At 43.3% G+C, this 24,145-nt stretch overlaps 2 pseudogenes; both read left to right on the forward strand.

Annotated features, from left to right (window-relative positions):
- The first annotated feature begins 1,279 nt into the window (after positions 1 to 1,279).
- LOC146194844 (monocarboxylate transporter 9-like) lies at positions 1,280 to 10,043 on the forward strand (annotated as a pseudogene).
- Positions 10,044 to 10,668: 625 nt separating this feature from the next.
- LOC146194845 (uncharacterized) lies at positions 10,669 to 17,248 on the forward strand (annotated as a pseudogene).
- Positions 17,249 to 24,145: the final 6,897 nt, after the last annotated feature.

Raw genomic sequence — 24,145 nt, forward strand, 5'->3', positions numbered from 1 at the left:
ACAACACACCAATTTTGTCGGATTTAAATAAAAGGTGTAGTGTGTCTGCCAGGGTTATAAAATGTAAGAATTCAGCTTCTGCATCCTCGAGCTTGTGCTTCATGGGCAATAACAGTATTCGTGTCAGTTTGTGTCAAACCTGTGTCTAGAATTGCTAACACTGCTACGTGATGCCAATTAAGGCAACACATTTGTACAAGCAGCAATAGATCGATACTGCGTGTTTCAGCAACCCATATTTTTGTGGCAGCTAATTTCGTACCACTGTCCTTGGAAGAACTGAAACTTCGAGATTGGTTTGACTCTTCGCACACAGAGCAAACTGTTGTGACACTCCAGAACGCAATAGAAAAGCTGTAGCTTTACCATAAAGTGATACTAGATTTCTGGAAGACGTGAGAGTGATGCATTGCTAAATGACGAAAATGAGCAGTGTGAGGCGTATTTAATCACAAAACTTGCATCTACAGACACTATAAATTTCGCATCTCGCCGGAAAGTGCGAAAGACGGCGCAGTTACGGCACCAACACACTTAGGCTGAGGCTCCGTGTGCTAGAATCACACTCGAAGTTAACCCTGAAGGGATAATACTTTAATATCAGAGCCTCGCTCTCATGCGCCCTTTAGATTTATTAAGATTGGATGTGGCGCGTAGGGCGTTGATGGGACTGGCTGAGCGATCGCAGGATGATTGTTACCAAGGAGGGAAGGGAAATTTGACGTAAGGGGAGAAATATGCCTGGTTCGTTCAACTGAAACTGCTGCTAATCTTAATGTTAGAGATAGATTGCGCTTGTCGTAAAAACCTGATGAATCCTCGTTATCGAGTTGCAGGTCTGGAAACTGTGAAACAGAATCTACCGTACATATATATACATGTCTATTTCACATATCTCAAGTTATTATGCAGGAAAATGAACATAGTTCAAAAGGTAACATAAAAATTCGTATAGCCCAAATGATCATATTTTGCATAAATTTGCCGCCTGGGGACAGACTCGATTGACGTGACACTCTAAGTCGAAGGTGCTTGCACATATGGGAAATGAAAAGCATACCCAGTAGCTGAACATAAATTTATGTTTCGTTCATATATTTCAAATTATTATGTTCAGAAAAGAAAAAAATTAAGGCGATATAAATGCTCCCATTGCCTATACTATAATTATATAAACAATTTTTATATTCGTTCCCTAAATATTGCGAAAATTCATTACGAAGAAGCACATACACTTTGTTGGTAACCTGCTATTTACATACTAGCCCAGAACCGAGGTATGGACCGCGGCTGGAGCATAGCAGCAGCAGCCAGCCTCACTGCCTTCGTCAGCGTGGTCATGGTGATGAACTTGGGCTTAGTCTGTCTCCCTTCTGGAGGATTTTCAAATCGACAGAAAATCTGCTTCCTGGCCCACAGTGTCTTGACGATCGTCTCGCACTCATCAGGTACGTTTGCGTTCGGATGTATTGACTGTTCTATTTGTCCCAGCTTGCGTCGAATGCTACCAGAGCGATCGTTCCAGTTGTGTGTACCGTGGAGAAGTAATGTAACGCGGCAAAAACAGCGAAAACGCTGATACAAGAGCTTCAAATAATAGCTGCTTGTGAAACAACAAATTAGGTTGGTTAACGCTTCTAACCGCCGTGTAGGCACCTGAATGTGTCGTTCCTTTCCATTTAATCGTTTGAAGCCGGGAAGCCGCGAAGACAACCTCACTCAGAGAGCGAGTCAGTAACTGAGAGCTGTCCAGTCTGTGATCAGATACTTTGAAATCGATTATATCGACTACTCTTGGGCAATAAGAGCTGGGCTGCTCGTTTTCGTTGCTGGCCTCCCGAGGCGGCGGTAAAGCTGCACAGTTTTCGCGCCCTGCCGCAAGCCTAGCCTCGCTTCCTGTCTTTTCTGTAGCTTTGCCTGACAGAGATGTCACTGTTTACCAACTGGTTGTCCGCCGTTACATCACTGCTGTCTTTCTGATCCTTGGGTGACCTGCCTGAGTAATTCTTTTCCACGTCCGGTGGCGTACCTGTTGGCTCTATGTCGGGCATTTCTGGGCCCACTGCCATCATCCAGTGCTTTCCCATAGCGATCTTCCGATCAGCTTTATGGCGCTCCGCTATTAAAATTTCAATCAAGCGGTCCAAATCGAGCATACTGCATCCGAAAATGGGCCCATTTCCTCCATTTAGCCTCTGCAATTATGCCTGCGCCTTCCTTAACCGCGCCTGTCCCGCTTCCAAAATTAACCTTCAATCTATTTCTAGTTATTTTTCTCTACCGAGGTTTTAACTCAGAAATTATCTATGCGGACCCACGTACCCTTAAAACTGCACTACTGGCTCGAACACAGACAGAGACAAAAACAATGCGACCAGGAAAGCTCACTGTTTCCATGTATTGGTCCGCTTTGAACGCTCTCCAGTGTCGATATCCGCCGCCACCTTCAGTAGAGCCTGCGATGCGCTACCGCTCGCCTCGGGTCTGGGGTGCGTTGCTGCCTACTTGCGTAGACACGCTGCTGACCGAAGCGCTGCACTGCCTAACCGGCTGCAGTCCCGCGTTCCTGGTCCAATCTCCTGATTCTTGCTGTTACGTCTCCTGGTTTTCCTTGCGGCCGCTTCTCGCCGCGTGCACCTCCCCCATCTGCTCCGCTGCCTTCCTTGTCTCTTACTTGGCCAGTAAAGACAATCCTGTCGACTGCGCCAGTGAAGTTCCCGTGTCCGTTCTTTTTTCTTGTGCACCTGGGGCGTGCCGTCAGAGACGGTATACGAGTTGCAGCGGAGGTTCCTTGCTCCAGAGTCGCCCCGTCGGAGACATATGTTGAGATGACAAGAAGACAGGAGTTCACGAGAATAATACCTGAATATGTTAATACACACAGTATTTACAAGAACAACGTTTCAACAGAGTTGCAAGGAGGAACTGATTAATTGAGAAATATTACCACCTCAGCTTAGCCGAAGATGCAGAGCATCTTAACACAACCCTGAACACCGGACTGGGCCCTCGGACTCGAGTTTAACCCCCTGAGGTCTAGCCCTAATTTAAACAATGTCGATTTACAACAAACAACAACCTGAGTGGTTCGCTGCGATGTATGGCTCCCATTTACACTTTAAGGGGGCTAAATCCTCTCTCACTGAAAGAAAAAAAAAAGAAAAAGCAAAACTCTTACGGTCACGCTCTTCCTACCATCCGCGGTACACCTGGCCGTTGCGACGGTAGAGTAAATGAGCACCGTTGTTAAAAAGAAGGAAAAAGAAAAGAGTGGTCAGTGGTCCTCCCAAGGCTCGCCTGTCGTCACGAGTGCAGCGCTTTTGTTTGGCGCTCGCCACCACTTTCTATCGGGTGCCCGCATGAATTTACGTCTCGCCTACGACTGCGGGGTTTATATAGGAACTGATATTAGATAAGAATAAATATCTGTGAATCGATAGCCCTGAAGTTGCAAAGTGAGCCTTACTGTAGATCCTGTATGGTAAAGCACTTGAAACCAATAGCAGGCAGACGTTGCTGGAGGCACAAAGAGACCGACTGCACACATGTAACCAGGGTGTTTGTGTAGAGAATTTGGGCACATGTTTGAATATGGGAGTGATAATTGAAGAGCACCATCTATTGAGCTGTGTTATATGGTTTCAATTACTCTTTTTCGAAGAACATATTGTAAGGTATTTATTTATTACCATATTTGTGAGTACTTGACGATAGAGGAACGAGGCGTCCTTCACTTGTAATCAGTTAGTCTGAAGAACTTGATGCGACTAGAAGGATATAGAAGGTTCGCTGGAATATTTCCTCATCTGCCATGACTCAATCTCTGAATAAATCAAAACGAACCCTTCAGAATAGTTGCCCTGATCACGAGCATTTTGGCTAAATCTTTTCGATCGACGGATCTAGAGCTCCAGGTACAAACAGATAAATCCGCCTCTCTACCTTGGTATCGCCTTCCAGTTCCGGCAAAGTCAAAATGGGACTTAACCTGCATTGCGACATCTTCCTTATTATATAATGCAAAACTGAGCTAGTGCATCATCATTTAACTGACTGACCATTTTACAGCAGCCACTCAGAATGATCTTGATCTTTGGTGGTTTGGTTTCTCACCTTCAACTAGACGTCAGTTACATCTTTAAACAGGTGACCACGTGATAAACGCTTTAAAAGATGCTTTCTGGCACCTGCTTCGCCCGAACAAGGCATGTACGGAGAAGACGAATGTGTGGAGCGTGGAGACTAAAGGCTGCACTCGTACGCAACATAACCCAAACATGGAAATGCAGCGCTGGCAGACGAGGCTAACATTACGTGATGCTAATATTCCCAATTATTCGACAAATATAAACTATCCCAGCAACATACCCTGCAACATAGGCGTCTCGTCAAATCGAATTGCCCAGCCTATACAGCACAACGATAAATAGAACTGTCCAAGCAGTGAGCAGATACCTGCAATGAAGGTTAGAGAAAAAATCGAAGAACGAGAAGAGAGAATGGGGCTCATCGCATTACCACACACGCTCATAATCGCCCCTGAGCTCACCGCCACAGCTTCGTTCGAAGCCGCCATTCAACAAGGTCATGACAATGTTGCCAAGTCTGTAGATAGTGAGGACCTACCTATCTCCCAACAGCCATAGGTTAACCGCATTAACCACTGTTGATCTGTTTAGGTGCGAGTGTAATACTCAAAGCATTCCGTGGCGCTGTTAAAACAGAGCTCACCAAGAGACCTTTATCTAGCACATCTGAGCATTGCAGCGCAGGAGCTTGTTGAAACAAATTGTTATAATCCTCAGAACGCTGGACTGAAGAGACGGCCCTCTTGTAATTAGGAATGTTTTCAACTGATTCTATGGTTGCTCGCGCAGGAAAGGTCTCATTTGCTTTTATTAGCACAAGTGAGGTATAGAAAAATGAGATGTGTGACTTACTTGGTGTGCGCGCCTGTGTGGGTGTTCTCAGAAGGGGTTTGATACGAGAATCATTGCCGTAATGTGTAGATTAAGAGCCATAACTAGAGTGCTTTATTATGCGACAAGAAAAGTGCACTTTGTGGATAGCCCAAGTGGGTGGCGCGTTCCTTTTCACAAAGTTTGCAGCATGTACAGTCGACGTCACCCTTTGTAGAACGCTCGGACAGAGTTCATCCAGCAATAAAAATTGAAATTAGAAATCAGCTCACATTTTCCGATCAATGTGTTCGCAATCACCTTCTTCACAGGTCGTTGTGGATCTACTTCTGTACAAGCGTTCCCTGTAAAAAGTAGAAACTGCGACGAGGTGCCGATTTTTATGCATGGAAGTGCGCCGAGCGAATTGTCTACACAAGTCTGACGGATACTGTACAATAATAGATGAATGTCTGTGTAAATATTTTTATTGACCGTCGTGCATACTTCTGACGCTTCTTAGTTAGGGAGGTATGGTTTCATCATCATCATGCTTTTTGTTCTCTGCAGGTCTTCTTGTGTACTTGAGTCAGCGCCACCTGTCTGTATTCCAGCTAGGCCTTGTTGGGAGCGCCTTCCTTTGGGTTGGCATATTGGGTTGGCAATCACCTTCTTCACAGGTCGGTGTGGATCTACTTCTGTATAAGCATTGCATGTAAAAAGTAGAAACTGCGACGAGGTGCCGAGTTTTATGCATGGAAGTGCGCCGAGCGAATTGTCTAAACAAGTCTGACGTATACTGTACCATAATAGATGAATGTCTGTGTAAATATTTTTATTGACCGTCGTGCATACTTTTGACGCTTTTTAGTCAGGGAGGTATCGTTTCATCACCATCATGCTTTCAATCCGCTGCAGGTCTTCTTGTGTCCTTGGGTCAGCGCCACCTGTCTGTATTCCAGCTAGGCCTTGTTGGAAGCGTCTTCCTTTGGGTTGGCATATTGGGCGCTGTCTTTGCCCCAAACATGACTTGGATGAGCGTGACTTTGGGCGGTATACACGGTAAACTTACGTATTTTGCTCATAACTCCTGCCTGGTTAGGCAACAATTCAGCGTCCTTTAAAAACACAGCCCTAAAGTCATACTTAAGTTTCTTTTTAATAAATCCAATGCGTGTAGAATGGTCACGTGCATAAAGTAAATGTATGTCTAGTCACTACTCAAATTATCAGCAATACTCATATACTTTACCTGGCGTTCAAAGCCTCCGTGGAAGAAGCACAGCAATCTGTTGTTTGGTTTTAAAATTGGCCCTGTGAACTTGCTGAGCATTTGGAGAATACGGAGAAGTGTGGAAGATGTTCGGGCGGGCAGTACGTTTCCTTGCGTTCAGTCTGAAACTGCAGAGTCGGTAAAAAATGGATGCATTTTGATTGCATATGCTTCCTAATGGGCAGCCTCCGCGCCCTCTTTTTTAAGGGATCTCTTGAAGGTGAAAAAATCAGGGTAATGAATATTTTTCTTCCGTTTGCACTCACCTTTTAGCCTCCTAAATTCTTTTGCATCATTATCATCCTAAAAAAAGTATTCTAGTTGTCATTACTGACAGTGCTCTGCTGTGTACTTGATAATGTTCAAGCGTGTATCAAAACTGTATTGTTGTCCTTAGACAGAAAGTATTACCAGAGAAATGTGCTTGAATGAAATCGCAAGGGCTGTTTTGATTAAAGTGCATATATATCATGAATGGCAGTATGATTCTTGTGCAATAATAGCGGTGGGAAGCGGCATTAGAAATCATACGCTAGCATGTTCTGGTTCCTTCAGCCGTAAACAGGAGCAGAATCGTGTCTTTTATAGATATCTCATGATGCGAGCGATTTCTATAAAATGCCTAAGTGATTACTCCAGCATTCACATGTCCTAGGTTTCAGATCCCTTCTTGAGCAGACGTTGATGTTTTGTGTCTGGTCATTGGTCGAAAAATCTGTTTATCGCTAGACATAGCTGCCGCGATGCCATTCCAGACGCAGTTTATTTAGTTTACATTTAAAATGCGATTTCATAGGAAACTCACTCAATTTTGTACATGACCGCCGAAATAGAGAACGGAATTGTATAACACAAGCACTAGTGTCGATGAGCTTTCGGGTTTCCCCTCTACATAATGGCAATTTGCTTTATTGCGGACAAATGAAATATCACGACAACGTGCGCACGCTCTGTTGTTTGTTGATTCATATGATTGATTCTTATTTTCTTTTTATTCAAAGTATCATAAATACGAATTGTGTGTCTCAGCCAAAATCTCAAGCAAGAACATGATTCGAAGGAAGAGTCAAAAACAAACTCTCTCGTGCCCGCAGCGTTACACGCGTATCTTATAGAGCTTTCGAGGTATATCTATCAATAATACCTCGCTTGAGATGCTTGTGTTCATGTTATTTGCACTACTGTACCTTTAACCTAATGCATAAGTGCCAGGCGTAAAAGATGATGTTGGTTATATACTCGCTCGCAGCGGAAACGAGGACTACGCGAAAAGCATGAGAAACAAAAATAGAGATGTGAAAAGTGATGTTGACCTGCTTTATTTATGGTATTTGAGGCTATCATGACATATTGACCGGGCAGTAAGAGTAAATGATGGATTGCAGCCATGGTAATGATCATTCGATCCAAAAATGTGTTCATCAATAAAGGGGAGCAGTGTGAATGTAGACTTAGTTCATAATTAAAGAGGTTGTCTCTTTCGCAACACTATAGCATCTCAGATGTCAAGGCAAAGTAAGCGAAAGAGTGGTATGCGTTGAGAAATCATAAAATGCATTGCCACGAGACAGCAGCTAAAATAACGCAACAACTATTATATCGGGGCATTTTGGCACAAGAAGCAATACTGCAACTTTAGGCGATCCGCCACACACCAACCGCGTAAGTGTGCATAAATTGAGAGCTTAGGTCGAGTTATAAACAATTTTTCTCAATAACAACATACATCCTTTGAGAAAGAGAAATTTAGATAATTTACGAAAATAATAGGTTTTTACAGACAGTATACCTTCCAGTTGCAGCTGAGAAAACAGTCTCCTTCGTGACCTCCTGAAATCGTTGCTAATTGCGAGGTAGGGTTGGAATCGAAATAACGAAATGAGTTTCCATCACCAGACTTTCCCGATTGGCTGGAATATGCAGAGATTTCAGGATTAAATCGGAAATAATTCCAAATCAATATGGTTCTCGTAGATTAGATGCGTGCACGCAAACGTGCCGATAATTTGTACGCCAATGCATGCGTTTTATGGCGCTTACGAGACGCAAGGGTATTACAATCATGTGTCTAATGAACGCTGCGCAATACAAAACTGTGCCTGAAGCCTCGACGTAGTATGGGGTAGTAACAGGGCATGGGACAGGACACAGAGGCACGAGAGAACACAAACAAAAGGGGCCTTGTGTTTTTCTTCCTCGTGCCTTTGTGTCCCATCCCTTGCGCTGTTCCTTTCACCATGCAAAACCAACTACCCGCCAACTCGCTCGACGTAGTAGGTAATGCCAAATGCATAATGGGCCAGTTTAGCATGTTTAGCCTAAAAAAGCGATAGCACAAGGGGGTCTAACAAGCCGCACTTGATGGCGGATTGTAGGCGGTTTCCAAAATTGCGTCTGTCAAGTTTTTCTATTTCAACAACTTCAGATGGCACGCTTGGGACGCAGTCATATACTTGAGGACGCAGCTTTGTCTAGTAAGGTGACGTAGATATAGCTTGAGGGAAACTGACTATGAACTCTTTGCCTAAATCACCTAAAGAAACTATTAAATAATTATCGTGTAATGTTCTTCACTTTTTCGTTATTCTGTGGGTTTCCATCTCCTTTAATCATTGTTGGGCGCAACGGCATCTCTTCAAAAATGTTTCAGTATTGTAAAGGTAGCGAGCTGTCTTAGTAAAATCCTCAGCTTAAAATGATTGTTCAGTTTAATTTAGAGCGCTCCTAATTTACTGTTTGGAAAACGCAATATACTTTTATCTTGTAATATGAAAGGCGTCAGCGGAAGACGTTCCAGCCAGAATGCTATCATCCCATTAAAGCCATATTGTATTTTTACGCGAAGTGTAACACTAATGCGTTAAAAATTAAGAATCCGTAGGGCGCTTAAGTTCTGTCTTACGATCAGACGCGATACCACCTAACATCGCCTTTGCATTCTGTGATTCACTCTAGTTGACAATATGGCAGAAAGATTGGCAAAGTGTGAAACGTATTTGGTTGATTTGGTATTTGATGAAAGTGAGGAGCAGTAGTGTCTCACTTCTCGCCAGACACCTGCACTAACAGCTGACAACATATAGTTGGAGTGAGTTGGGTGAGAATTCCCTTCTGGAAGCTAGTCTCCAGACTGACTGAGAGATGGATACTAAAAGGCCTCCAAAATGGTATTAAACTTGCCTGAACGCTGTGTAGAGAACGGTGGCGTGAGGATTTTGATAAGACGGTTTTTTTTTGCACATTTTTCTCAAAACGAAAACTGCTATCGCGACGCCTTTGGGACCGAACGAGTTGTACACACAATCGCGGGAGAGCCCTGTAGGCCTGTTACTGTTCATTAGTACGGTTTCTCACTAGCCCAAGTTAAACGCCGAACCTCTGGACACTTTTGCTGCCTTAACTTTTTCGGGGAGGAAGTAAAACTAGCGCACTGTTTAGAGCATTCCACTCCAGAAAGACGAGCACAATCCCTAGTTTATAATCGGTAAAGAATCGGCATACAGTTATATTTAGGTCCCAGAAACCATAGTTATCGGTTAATAAGTTATGCTAAAAATAATAAGTAAATATTATGGCTGTGATCGCGAGTTCAATATGAGGTAGCTGAAAGCATTCTTTTTCATTTTATTTTTAAGTTGTGGGGACTCGGAATCGTCGTCGTGACGCTTATCGTTGTGGTCATGGTGCACTTCGACAAATACCGCGAAGTGGCCAGTGGTTCAAGTTCGTCGGTTACACGCTGTTCTCTCTACTTTTTTCCGATGATTCTCACTTCACTCAAGACGGCGTATGGCTTCAGGGGATGTCTTCTTGCTTATGGCGCCCTTACAATGAATGTCACCGCCCGTTCACTTGTGCTGAAGGAGCCGTGAAGGGAAAAGGGAGTACAGGAGACTAAAGCGCAATGCAAGACAAATACACCGGCAGATAATATTAACAACGCCCTCAGTAAGGACGCAACGCAGGTTGTAGCTGTTCCCGCCATCCCTGATACTTGTCAAGTTTTTTACTTAGTCCCTCATCGGCGTTCACAGCATTTCCACTCTATGGCCGCCATACTAGAAGAGAGGAATGTGACAGTGAAGCCAATATTTGAAAACAATACGGCTCTACAGGCAGAGAATAATGGCTTGTCCTGTGATTTTATTTATTTATTTATTTACAGGATACTGCCGGCCTCAGTTTGAGGCCTTAGGCAGGAGTGGGCATATCAATAATACATCAAGAAAACGAACATAGAGAAAAACATCGCAAGAATTTAAGTGAGAAGAAGAGACGAAATCCAGCAATAATAATAGTAACGAAAAGTAAAGCGCGACAAAAACAACAAGGCGCGTACACAGCAGCATGACACAACCACGCATGCTCAGTCACTTGAGCAAGAAACGAAATGTACAAACAATGAAAACAATCATGCATATGAAGCATTCAAGGCATTGCGCACAACGACACGATGGTAATTCTATTTTGCTTCAATACTGTTAAGCATGCCGCAGAATGACTGGACCGTCGGGCATTCCACTGTACTCGAGGTGAGCGCATTCCACTCACGTACTGTCCGTGGAAAAAACGAGTTTTTAAACACGTTAGTCCTGCAGGAAAATTCTTCAATTTTTTTCGTATGATTAGAACGTGTTGGGCGCTTAGAAACTAAATTAATGTACACATCCTTATCTATTCCCAGCATATCATGATATAGTAGGTACATATATTTCAGTCTGTCCCTATACCGTCTCAATTTTAATGGCTCTAAGTTTGCGTTGTTTAGAAGAACCGTCGGAGATACTTGCCAGCTATAACAGTTGAATATAAATCTAACCGATTTTCTTTGAATGCTTTCTAACTGTGTTATGTTTTTCTGGGTATACGGGTCCCATACTACTGAGGCGTACTCAAGAATTGATCTAATGTACGTTCTGTACGCTAAAAGACGGATTTCTTGTGTTGATTGTCGAAGCGACCTTTTCAAGTAACCAAGCTTACGCATTGCTTTTTTTGAAATATATGACATATGCTCGTTCCATCTGAGGTCAGATGTAATTACGAGACCCAAGTATTTGTAGCTGCTGACCGTGGAGAGAATATTACCGCCAATGCTGTAAGAAAATTTTAAAGGGTTTCGTTTTCGCATGATTGACACAGCGACCGTTTTCTTTGCATTCATAGTCATTTGCCATGTGGCGCACCATGCTTCTACACTGGCCAATGATGAATTCAAACAAACCTGGTCACTGCAGTTATTGATTTCTTGATATAGTATGCAGTCATCTGCAAATAACCTTATTTTCACGTTCACTACTTGTATCATGTCATTGACGAAGATAAGAAAGAAAAGGGGCCCAAGTACGGATCCCTGTGGAATGCCCGACTGTACCGGTGCTGAGTCAGAGCGCACACCATCAAGGAACACACTCTGTCGCCGTGATGACAAATATGCAGAAATCCATGCAAGCAGCAGATCATTTTTAAGTATTGGCTGTAGTTTTAAAAGTAGTTTAGAATGAGACACGCGGTCAAATGCCTTTTCGAAATCTATGAATATCATATCAATTTGACCCTGCTTGTCTAAAATTGCTGCGAATTCGTGAATGGTTTCGAGAAGCTGCGTTGTTGTAGATAATCCCTTTCGAAACCCATGCTGCCTGGAATCAATTATGTTGTTGTCATTCAGAAAGACCGAAATATGTTTGAATATAATATGTTCAAGTGTTTTGGCGCATGTGGGCAGCAATGAAATTGGTCTGTACGAAGTGATAAGCGACCGGTTTTCTGTTTTGGGTATTGGGGTAACCTTTGCGTACTTCCAGTCATTTGGAAGTGCTGCGCACGATAAAGACTTATTAAACAGAATACACAAATACTTCGAGCACCACTCGGCGTATCTCACAAGAAATGCAGTAGGTATGCCGTCCATTCCAGGCGATTTCTTGATATTTAGATTTAACAAGAGGGATAAAATGCCTTCTTCAGTCACTGAGATATTGTCAATGGGTGGGCAATCAATTGAAGGATTAAAGGTTGGCTTTCGACCGTCATCATTCGTAAACACCGAACAAAAGAACTGATTGAAAGTCTTTGCAATCAAACATTTATCTGTTACGGTTTCTCCGTCTCTGCAGAAACTGGATAGGGGCTGTTTTTTCGAAGAAAAGTGTCGCCAAAACTTTGCAGGGGAGGAAAGCAGATAATTCTTCAAAGATACACTTTGGTAGTATTCCTTTGCATTTTTAATGGCCATTTTTAGTTGGAGGCGTAAGTTAGAAAGTTTAATGGTGCTAATCTCTGTTGGACGCTGACGGTGTTGTTTTCTTATTCGTTTAGCTTTCCGCCCTATCCGTACTATTTTCTTCGTCATCCATGGACGTTTGCGCTGCTGTATACTTAGTTTCGTGGGAACAAAGTTCTTAACGCATTTCAGGACTAGGTTCTTAAAGAAAGACCATAGCTCGTTCACGCAGCATGTGCTTGATTCAGAAAGCGAGATAAAATCCGACAGCGACCTATCCATGGCGTCGGAGGAATACGGCTTGTGTAACGACGCCAGTTTTGCAGCCGCTGCTTTGAAGTACAGATTCTGAAGCCCAGCTGCGTCTGTTTACATTCTCGCATGAACCATCAGGAACCACCGAAGAGTTGTTCACTAAAGAGTTAAAAACTGGTCAAGAAGCACTGCCCGAAGAAAACAAAGTCACTGAAATTACTGAACCGGCTTTAAATATACCTTATCCGCCATGTTCAGACAAGCCCAAGTCTCAATTTTCATTAAAGAATATCCTTCTTCTTTTATCGAAGCCAAGGTTTTACGTTTTCGTGTTAGCAATTGTGGCTGTCGACTATACGATGACCATGTTTCCTGTTACCATTGTTGACTATGCACTTGACAAAAGGTCCCCTCGTAATCACGCCGACCTCTCCGTGATCTACTGCGCTCCGGCCGAAATAGTAGGGTGAGCTGTATTGCCATTGATTGGCGATTGCGGGTTGGTCAGCCGGACAACGTTGGTCTCCGTGAGCTACTATCTACTGCGCTCCGGCCGAAATAGTAGGGTGAGCTGTATTGCCATTGATTGGCGATTGCGGGTTGGTCAGCCGGACAACGTTGGTCTCCGTGAGCTACTTCTTCCTGGCCGTGACAATGTTGGCCGTACCAGTGACGTCGTCCTTCGTTGCTTATATTCTCGTATGCCTAGTTAGCTTGAAACCGGTTGTGATCACCGACCATTTCAGCATCGAATGCGTCGCTGCTGGCTGGGGATTCTCTGGAGTGGCGCTGCTGCCTCTGATGCTGTGCAGTCCAAATATTGTAAGTACGATCAATATATTCCACTGTTGGTTTACTTTCGTCCACGAAACAAGCAAGCGGTGAACATTTGTGGCTCAGTAATGTATAGAAACCAACTAAAAAAAAGACAACCTGTGAGATGGGAGGGCACGTATGAGTTGATAACCTTGCTAAGCTTTCTTTTGACGTTGAAGGCATTAGTCTGGAGGTAGCGCTGCTCTTGACATGCCATATGTATTTAAGTGGGGAGACACCGAGACTAGGATCACTCAAGGAACAGCGAGCGAAACTGAAATCAGTTACGCACTTGTCATTGAAAAAGTCAGCATCAGATGCAGTTAGTATAGATTCATTGTTTTCTGTAAATATCATAAAAACACTGGTGGCGTGAGCTTACGCCAGACGGCGCGAACGTTGACATTATATTATAGAAGAGTCTTTTGTGTAAGTGATTCTTGAAAGCCAGCCTAAATTAGTAGGGTGCGCTTGTCATAGAATGTAAGGGAGAGAGCATACTGGAGAAAGTATTAGTGGTGGACAGTTTAGCTCCTTTTATTGCAAAATGTATATCGACTTTGAAGAGCAGTCGAACTACGGCAATATTTTACCGCGAGACAGTCGGGAACAGGCTGATGATTTCTGTCTTCGGTGCTAGAACGCTAATTAGGCTCGCAGCAACCCACATTATGACAGAAAGGGCAGCGCACTGTCACCTAGCCATTAGCAAGCGTGCCGGTTGACTCATCATCTAGTGGCAGGAGTTCATGCTTAAGAGTAGGAATAATACTCACGTCTATTTAAAATAGCTGCTCATGGCTGATGCGTCCAAAAGAACTAGTAGTAGCTGCGACAACTTCATCCCGAAGTACTCGAGTTTCTGCTTTTCTTTTTCTTACCACATGAATATGTATGTATTTTCACACGGCTTTCAGGAGTTCTGAACCTCCAGATAATATTGTTGTATTTAGTAATAAAACAAATGATCGACCTCCACTTGTGTGGGACATAGTTCTTGCTCGCGGAGCTAAATGTTACCTGTTTGTTGCCTGTTTTCTTGTGATTGCCGTTTCTTGTGATACGGCTGGCTCAACGAAGGGTTCTGGTTCCTGATTTTGCGCCACCGCTCGACCGGCTAGTTCTAGAGCGTATTGGGGGGTAGCCTCATTTCCCGGATTCCCCGCATGCACTGGGGTCCAATTAATGCGATATCTCTTTCGAGAGGAGATGCTATTATTTCACTGAGTATTTGTGAGGCGGGTTTGGAGACTCTACCTCTAGCAAAGTTACTGATTGCCAGTTTAGAGTCGCTTGCTATGGTTGTTCCATTTGTAAAAGCGATGATCGCGGCGATGTCGGCCTCCTCCGCCACTAGGGGTCTGGATGTGGAAACAGCCTCCGCCATAACGAGTCTTGCTGGGTTAGTGTTGGGCTGTGTGACTCCACATATCGAATATTTGTTAGGGTCTTCCGCGTCTTCTGCGGCGCTGACGTAGATGACATCCTGTAACCGGTTCAGGGTTTTGTGCAGGCTCTGAGCTCGTGCTTTTCTTCGGCCTTCATGAGCGAGGGGGTTCGCGTTCGCGTTCCGAGGAAGAGGTTTGATGGTGATCCTCTTTCGAATATCGCGTGGAATAGTTTGAGGGAGATCTTTTAGGGGTTTGCCCTCAATACCTAATCTCTCAAGTATTGGCCTACCGGCAGGAGTTCTAGATAGTCGCCTTATTTGGGCAGTTCGTTGGGCTTCTTTGAGTTCCTTGTAGGTAGTGTGGACCCCGAGTTTGAGAAGCTCTTCGTTAGGAGTCATACTCCCTCCCGTACTTAAAACTCCAAAGAAACGAAGTTGAGAGAATCGACGCCATCATTAAAATGGCTTACAAAACAGCAATGGGCCAGGTTCGCCTGAGGGCTGCAAAAGCATTGCCGCTTGTTGCTGTCGCTGAGGTTCCGAGTTTTTAAAAAAATTCGCGTGCCGTCCGAAAGCAGGTCGCGAGGCCGCCAAACGTAGAAGGCATTAGGGTACTGAACTTCCGCTTTGTTTTTTTCTTGCTAGTTAAGTTTGTTTTCCTTGTTCCGGTTGAGTGAAGAACCCGCAGACACTCACTTTGTCTGATCCGTGTATATATGAGCGCATCGGAGGATTCAGTAAACGTTTCGTTTGTTAATAAAGGGAAGGAAAGGCTAGCTAGTCCTAATTTTTGAAAGTAGCGGGAAACATTTACTGCTCGCATAGCAAGTCTGCACCTCATTGTTACAGTGCACCGCCACATTCTTTCCTTATAAATGCGATGGGTGAAAAGAAATCTCATCGGTATTATATCCTACGTAATGCTCTTTAGTGTTAGGTACGAAATATAGCGTAACTGTACTCATTTGGACCGAACTACGAGACGCCAGTGGCAGACAACAGTGAAGTCGAGCCCCTCTGTAGCCGAGACCCGTCGCTCCATGCGGCGTACACGAGCTGTAGCATCGTGCGACGAATCGCCAAGGATTGTCGACACATGCGGCAACGCTTAAATCTGTTTTCGTTTTGTTTGCCGAACACTCTCCCCTGAGGCTTACAGTGGGCATCGACCAAGAGATTTCATCCAGCTGCAGGTCACGTGACAGTTAACATTAAACTCAGCTACCTGTTTGATTAAGCTTAACAGCAAACAACATTACACGCGGTTCTTCGATGCAATAATTAGTCAGGTAATTAATATTACATTAGTGTTCTATAAATTGCCCTATAATATTACATATCGGGATTCTGGACTTGTTGATAACACGCCTCAAATTCAAACTTTTCTCTTGTGACCGTGGGTTTGAACAACCGTGTGTTTGAATGAGGCGAAACAGCTATGCTTCTATTGTGTGTATGTTTGGGGCAAAAGTTTAACCTGCAAAAACCGTGAAGCGTAATCCAGAAAATGCAACGCGAACGCCAGCTTAAGTTAGCACAGAAATTTCATAGCGGAAAAGCTTTATTGACCCTGATAACAACGTTTTCATTCTGCACTATATAACAAAGATAGATTATAAAAAGTGCAAAAGAAGTTAACTAGCATTTAGAACTGTACATAATGGAGGCAGAGAACGCTACCCCAACCTTGTGGCAGTTTTTCATAAATAAATATGATTTCTTTCCTTCGGGAAAACATTTCCCCTCCTGAAAACATGCAGTTGCAAAATTTTAACTTAGATATAATTGCCCCAATCTGTGTAATGCTCCTATTGTCAGCGTTAAAAACGTTTTTTCTCAAACCAGGCGTGAGGGTCTACTGAGGGCGATTTCTTCAGGTAGCCAACTTACCCCAGCAACACTGATGCTGCGTTTAAAATCCTTCTTCCGTTCGCACATTAAGTACTACGCATATTTAAGGGTTGAAATCTAGCCCAAAATTTTATAGCTTTCCAGGTTCCAATGAAAAAGGGTGTTAGAGGACAGCATGTTTCCTTTTTTACCTTATTCGGTTTTGTAATGTATGATATTAGCTCGCGCCACAGCCTTCATTTCGCAAGAGAATAAACTAGACAATCAAACGAAAATGCAAGACAGTCTGTCAAATGCAATTGTCATCTAAAATATGGTGAGCGTGTTTAACGCTGAGGGTTTTAGTTCAACAACATTCGACGACTTCGATTTTTCATTTTTGTCTTTTCATTTCAGGCTACTTCCGTGACACCAGAGGAACATACGATGGACTTTATCAACTGTAGGCAGGTAATAAACTTTTGGTGGGAGGTGCATTCGGAGTCCTAGCCGTTTTAGACAGACGGCGAAAAAAGCTGTGGAGCGTGAAATAAACTTATTGGCGGGAACTATTTTAAACTTTATTTATTACTGCAAATAGCCGCAGGCATCGAGCCTCATCAATTTGCTTGTAATGCGCAGAATATAAGCATTTTTTTAGTCTACGTCTGCATCCGAAAACCATTTGGTGCTGCTTTATCATATTTTCTACCACGCAATTTGCGTCGAGATTTATTGGTAATGGTTAGTCACCCGCGTCCGCGCCCACATTACTCCGTAGTAGGCATCGCCTACTACGGAGTCGGCCATTCCAATGCACAGCACGTGGGAAGCCCACTACCAGCGCGCATTAAACTTGCTACGAAAAATAGACGTTTTGCGCTGAGTATATAAAAAATAACACGAACAAAGACATGATCAACGAAAAGTCATCCGGTGTACGCTCGTTTATTTTATATTTAATACTAAATCAGTTGGCCGCCAAAACTTACTGTCCTAAATGCAACTACTCGGCTCCTGGTTACATTATGAACTCGATTTCAATAAAGAACAGTGCATGGCTGTGATTTCTTGTTCTAGACATATTCCGCCGGGATTTATTGTAAAATGACGAATGATAAAGTTGTCAACAAATTTGTTATGGCCAAATAACTAGTTTTCAATAATTCCTCTTCATATCCAGAAGTTCTTTATTCATTTCAGCATATATGAGCTGTTGGAGCACCTGTCTTAAGGCAGTGCACCATGCGCGGGACTCGCTGAGGCAATTTGCAGAGCAGATGCCTCTGCTGAACCTGTGAAAATGTCTGGCTGGCAGCTAAACCAGGGAGCACAAAAATTTCTCGTGTGGTCTCGAGGCATCTCTGTGCTATCACTCTGCGAATGTTGCTGGTGTTGCTTGGCTGTCAATGGCTTACCCTGTCGTCTGTGCTCTCTTTGTTGTGGATCAGCGAATGTTGTTTAGCGAAATAAATGATCCAGAACGTCACATTGGAGTCTACAAAATATTTTCATGCGGCCTCTGCGCTACCTTCTGACATCACGGACATTGTACACAACACACTTATCTGCCACGGCTGTACAGAATTCAGTAGGCTTCTCTACGCGCCTGAGTCTCGCAGAAATGCAATTCAGCACGTTTGGCAGAGAGATCCTGGCAATCTTTGCGCCGTCAAGCATACTGGCTTATTCCTCAAATGCCGGATTTTTTTCATCCTCACCGATGCCCGAGCATCTAATAGTTGCCGCACTTTTCCCCATAGGCGCACTGCCTCCAGTTCTATTTTGAAGCACTCGTCGCAGCACACATGCCCAGCTTTCCGGGACACGGGTCTTTTGTTCGGCAAACTGGCACCACGCGGCGTACCACCGTGAACTCCTCCTTTCCCTTTTCTTGTGCCCTTTCCTCTCTCGCCTAAAGGAGGGCACGAGTACCGGCCAGAGCTGCCGAGCTCAGCGGTGGGGCTTTTTTACCTCGCTTCGCAAACGGGATGGTGGAGCGAAAAACGTGAATACTATACGCATAAATTTGTGCAGATGGATGGCAATACGCGTCAGGTATGACAAACTGTGAGAGAAATAATCTACAAGAATGAAGAAACAAACCAAGTGAAATTTCAGAACACTGATCTATTAGTAGTAGAGAGAGCAAACTTATTCAACGAACATTTTCTTGCTGCCGGTGCTCCTCCTAATGATGCGGACGATAGATCTTCTGCTGTACCTTGCGAGCATTTTATCCATTCAAACGATCAGGATACTATCTATTTATCCCCCACAGACCATAGTGAAGTTCAAGATGTAATAATGTCAATAAATGACAGGTGCGCTTCTGGCAGTGAAGTCAAAGCGAAACCACTTAAGGCAGTGAGTCAAACAGTGAGCGCTCCCATTGCACACATCTGCAATCTTATAATTTCTACGGGAGTTTTCCCTGCCAAAATGAAACTGGCTCCTGTCACGGCTGTTCATAAGGGAGGCTCATTGGTGACTTGAATAACTACGGGCCAATTTCTGTGCTCTCAATATTTGCCAAAATAGCCGAACATATCGTTAACAAAAGGCTTGTTGGATTTCTTACCTCGCAAAATATTATAGCAAGGGAACAGTTTGGCTTTCAAAAAAACAAGTCTCCAGAAGCAGCACTACTTGGAATTATGGAAAAAATTCTGCACAATATCGAAAATAAATCATTCACTCTGGGTATATTCCTTGACTTCAGGAAAGCGTTCGATAGCGCACAGCATGATATACTCTTAAGAAAACTTCCACACTATGGAATCTGAGGTAAAGCTTTATCCCTCCTTAATAGCTATTTAATGTCCCGCGCGCAGTATACTCAAATCAATAGTGTATGTTCTGACACTAGGAATGTATCCTACGAAGTACCACGAAAGTCCATACTCGGGCCAGTTTTAATTCCGATATACATTAACGATATTGTTAATATACCGGGTGCTTCGAATATAGTTTTATACGCAGATGATAGTAATACTTTCTTTTCGGGACCTGATTTAGATACATTGTTTAGGAAGGCAAACGATTGGATGCAAGGCTTGACGACATGGCTACAAAGTAACCGCTTCCAACTGAATATAAAGAAGACGAAGTATGTTGTACTCCGCTCTAAAGGTACAATAATGCACACAGTTCCCTCTTTGGAATTTCAAGGAGTGAATATAGAACAAACTTCTGCTATGAATTTCCTAGGTGTTACTCTTCACAAAAATTTACTATGGAATGCACACATCGACGCACTAAAAACCGCTCTTGCTCCAGCCATAGGTATCTTAAATAGGCGAAGAAGGTATTTATTTGAAATACCCTAAAAGCCTAATAGGGCATTACATGGGGTGGGTGGGGTGTGGAAGCAAATCAGGGTAGAACAAAAACAGATTAACAGATGATGTTATGGTGGCATGTGAGGGAAGTATATAACTAGTCATAGTAACCTTTATACAAAACTAGGAAAAAATAGTCGGGCAAGCAATATTTCAACATAATAAGAGTACTGTAAAAAGATAAAAATGTGCAGCGATTTTAGCAAAAGGGAAAAACATGCACATGGCGCATGACAGACACTAAAAAGCGCAAACTAAAACCAGAAAAAACAGATATTAAATGAAACATTTGAGATCTCACTGACTCAGAAACACAGATTACACCGAAACAATCAAGGAAAGGAAGCTCTACAGGGAACGACAAAACCGCGCAAATTGACTACGATGCGTCTGAAGAAGCTAGCAATGCTGCTTGAAACTCTGATAAATCAGTCAAAACAGCGATATTTGACGCCAACTCATTCCATTCATTTATTGCTAAAGAGAGTGGTGAATATTAGTATGTTTTTTGTTCGTGCGAACAGTGGGAGGATTTTGTTCGCATGGTCAAGCCAGGATGAGACGTGAGGAGCAGGAAGAAGATGGGAGCGAGCAAATTTCGAATTGCTGTAGTATAATGTGTGAAGAAATGATAATTGCGCAAACTTCCTTCTGAAAGCGAGCGATGGTAGGTTTAAAACTTCTTTAATTGATGATACGCTCTGAAATATTGAGTAGGATGATGCAGTGAATCTTGCTGCTTTATTTTAGACGGATTCAAGAAGAATCGAAAGGGAGTCCTGGTGAGGATGCCTTATGACGGAAGCATATTCTAAGGTTGGCCTTATTAGCGTAGTGTAAGCTTGATGACTTGTGTTAGAATTTGCGAGGTTTAAACGGTGCCTTAGCATGCCAAGTTTTCTGAAAGCTTTGCCCATGATGAGGTCTATATGAGCATTCCAAGAGAGAATGAAATGCAAATGAACACGCAGATATTTTATAGAAGAAACAGATTCAACAGCTTTACCGTTGATTGTGTACAAGCTAAGTAATGGTCCTGGAACAGACGAAAATCTTATATGTTAAGTTTTTATTTCATTAATCTTCATTTGCCAAGTACGGCACCATTCAGTTAGCCTGCCCTAGTGAAAAATCCCGTATCGCGACAAACGGGTTTGAACCGGTATTGTATTATCCCGTATAAATTTGATACCGGTGTGACCAGTCTGTATGAAGCTTAGACGGGTTTATATCGGACAGGTCATGTCCGATATGAATCTCAATCCGGACGGTCCAGTCCGGTATAGAGTTAATACAGGGCAGACCAATTCCAGTATGCAACTTATACATGGCATCCCAGTCCGGTATGGATATGAAACAGGGCGGACCAGTCCTGTATGAAGCTTAGACGGGTTTATATCGGACAAGTTATGTCCGGTATGAATCTCAATCCGGACGATCCAATCCGTTATCGAGTTAATACAGGGTAGACCATTTCTAGTATGGATCTTATACACGACATCCCAATCCGGTATGGATATGAAACAGGGCGGAGCAGTCCTGTATTCAGCTCATACACAGGACAGGTCATGTCCGGTTTAACAGAAACCGGACAAATCCGATATGAATGAAACTGATACGGGACAGAGTATTTCCGCTTCTCAGTACAACTCGGGCGGATCGTGAAGCTCAGCCAGAATGACCACGTCGGAATATGCCTTCACGCTAAATAAGCATGAAACCATACATATTATACATTAAAACTTTTATGTATATGTGGAGTACGCGTTGTTTCGTACATACCTAGAAGATATGAAGCCGTGGATGTGTGCGCTAGCAAGTACATACATGCATCGCGTTTTGTTTTTGCGTGTGCAACAGTCGCTGCAGCTTGTACGATCTTGCGGTGCCTCTTCATAATCTGCGCCTGAAGATCTGCCACCTTCAACGCGAAAGTGCAAGCAAGAACGTAGCGTTTCGTTAGCGCGGATAAAATACGCTTGAGAATAAATGAAACATCGCTGACCATTGAAATATGCACAGGTCAGCCGAACATCGGGAGTCGCTTCCTCGAGTGTTTACGCATGCAAAACACTTGGTCAGAAGTAAATTCATTGACGTCGCGGCTCCGCTGGCAGCAGGTGAAGCTAAAACAAGCAGTATTACAAGTGTTGGTGCACCGCATATATCTATATCAAACACATCAGCACTAGTAAATTGTGACATTCGGAGGTTTGTCTGCAAAAAAGCGATACATTGTAAACATGCGGGACTCGGATAACCCTTCGTGATAGCCAGGAAAAAGATGCAGGCGTGTTTAAAGGGCGATCGTTCAATTCGACCACAAAATCTACACCCTACAAAAATACACAAACTACAAAAGAGCAATCTTGACTGCATAAGCAGATATATAACCACCGTCACCGTGCCCTGCCGTGGTGTAGTGGCTAAAGTGTGTGCTTGCTGGCTGAAAAGACCGAAGTTCGTATCACATGTAATTTTTTTTTCCTTTTCTATTTTCTTTTTGTTTGTTTTTTTTTTCTTTTTTTCTTTTCTTTTTCAAATGTAGTGGTGTTAGGTATTGTTCAGCCTTTATCAATTAACCAGAAACCGGACGAACGCGTCATTTCTGGAACTGATACCGGGCAGAGTATTCCGCTTCTGAACAGAAGCCGGGCCCATCGCTCAACCAGAATGACCATGCTGGACACGCCAGCGCACTAAATAATCATGATACCAAACATGTTATACAACTGTTCTGTATATAAAGGGCACGCTTCGTTTACCAAATACCTCGAAAATGCGAAGCCGTCGAAGTGTGCGCTAGCAAGCATATACGTGCGTCGCGTCGCTTTTACGCGTACAACAGTCGCTGCAGCTCGTACGATCTTGCGGTGCGTCATCATATCTGCGACTGAAGATCTGCCGCCTACAACACGAAAGTAGAAGCACGATCGTATCGTTTCGCTAGCGATGACAAAAAACTGTTCGAGAAAAAATAAACATCGCTAACCATCGAAAGATGCGCAGATAGCTGCACACCTGGCGACGCGTTCTCGAATGTTTACATATTGAAACCGCTCAGTCGGAAGTGTATTCATTGACATCGATGCTCCGCTGGTAGCACGGAAGCTAAAACGCCCAGTATTACAAGTATTAGTGCACCGGATATCTCTGTATGTAGGAAAACTTACAAGCGTTCGTAGACGATGAAAAACACATCAGCACTAGTAAATTATTATATCTCGAGGTTTTCCTTCAATAAAGCGACGGATTATAAAGATACGGCACATTTGTGAACCCTCGTGATAGCCTGCAAAGATATTCAGCGTGTTTAAAGGGCGATCGGTGAATTACGGCCACAAATTCTACTGCCAAGGAAAATATAAAAGTACGAAAGAGCAAAAGTAGCGACATATTCTGAATAATAACCACTGTAACCACAATCCGCCGTAAAGTAGTGGTTAAAGTGCCCGTCTGAAGGTCATAAGGACCGAGGTTCGATTCCACATTCGGTAGTGAACTTTAGTCGTTTTTATTTTAGTAGTCGTTTTATTTTATATTGTTGCTTGCCTTTTCCACCCTGGCGACGCGTTTCTTTCCGGAAACGAGGGTCATCAACCGTACAGGCCATTCCCGTATCAGAGCTCCGCGCGGTTACATTCCGGACTTTCCAGGACAGTACAGGAATTTGCTGAAATAGCCCCCAATCCTTTATCCCAGATCATGTACAGAAAACCTAATACGATTTCCTGTGCGAATTTATACAGGATTTTTCAGTAGGGTGTTTAGATCGGACTGGAGCGTATGTGCATCTTCCGCTTTAGGTATTGTTTTATAGATTACGCAGTCGACTGCAAAAAGGCGAATTGATGAGTTGATGTTACTTGCTTTGTCATTTATGTAAAATAAAAAGAGCAAAGGCCCGAGAACTGTCCCTTGTGGGACACCTGATTTTACACGTGCAGGGTTAGAGATGTAATCATTTATCCTAACTGATTGGAAACGATTAGTCAAGAATTCAGCGATCCATCTGGCCATGTTATCATCAAGCTGCCGATTTTTAGTTTTTAACAGTAAAAGTTTGTGAGGAACACGATCAAAGGCTTTTGAAAAATCGACAAAAATTGCGTCTGT

This window comes from Amblyomma maculatum, chromosome 3, assembly GCF_055883805.1.
Source record: "Amblyomma maculatum isolate TAMU_Amacu chromosome 3, ASM5588380v1, whole genome shotgun sequence".
In the NCBI taxonomy this organism is placed as follows: domain Eukaryota; kingdom Metazoa; phylum Arthropoda; class Arachnida; order Ixodida; family Ixodidae; genus Amblyomma; species Amblyomma maculatum.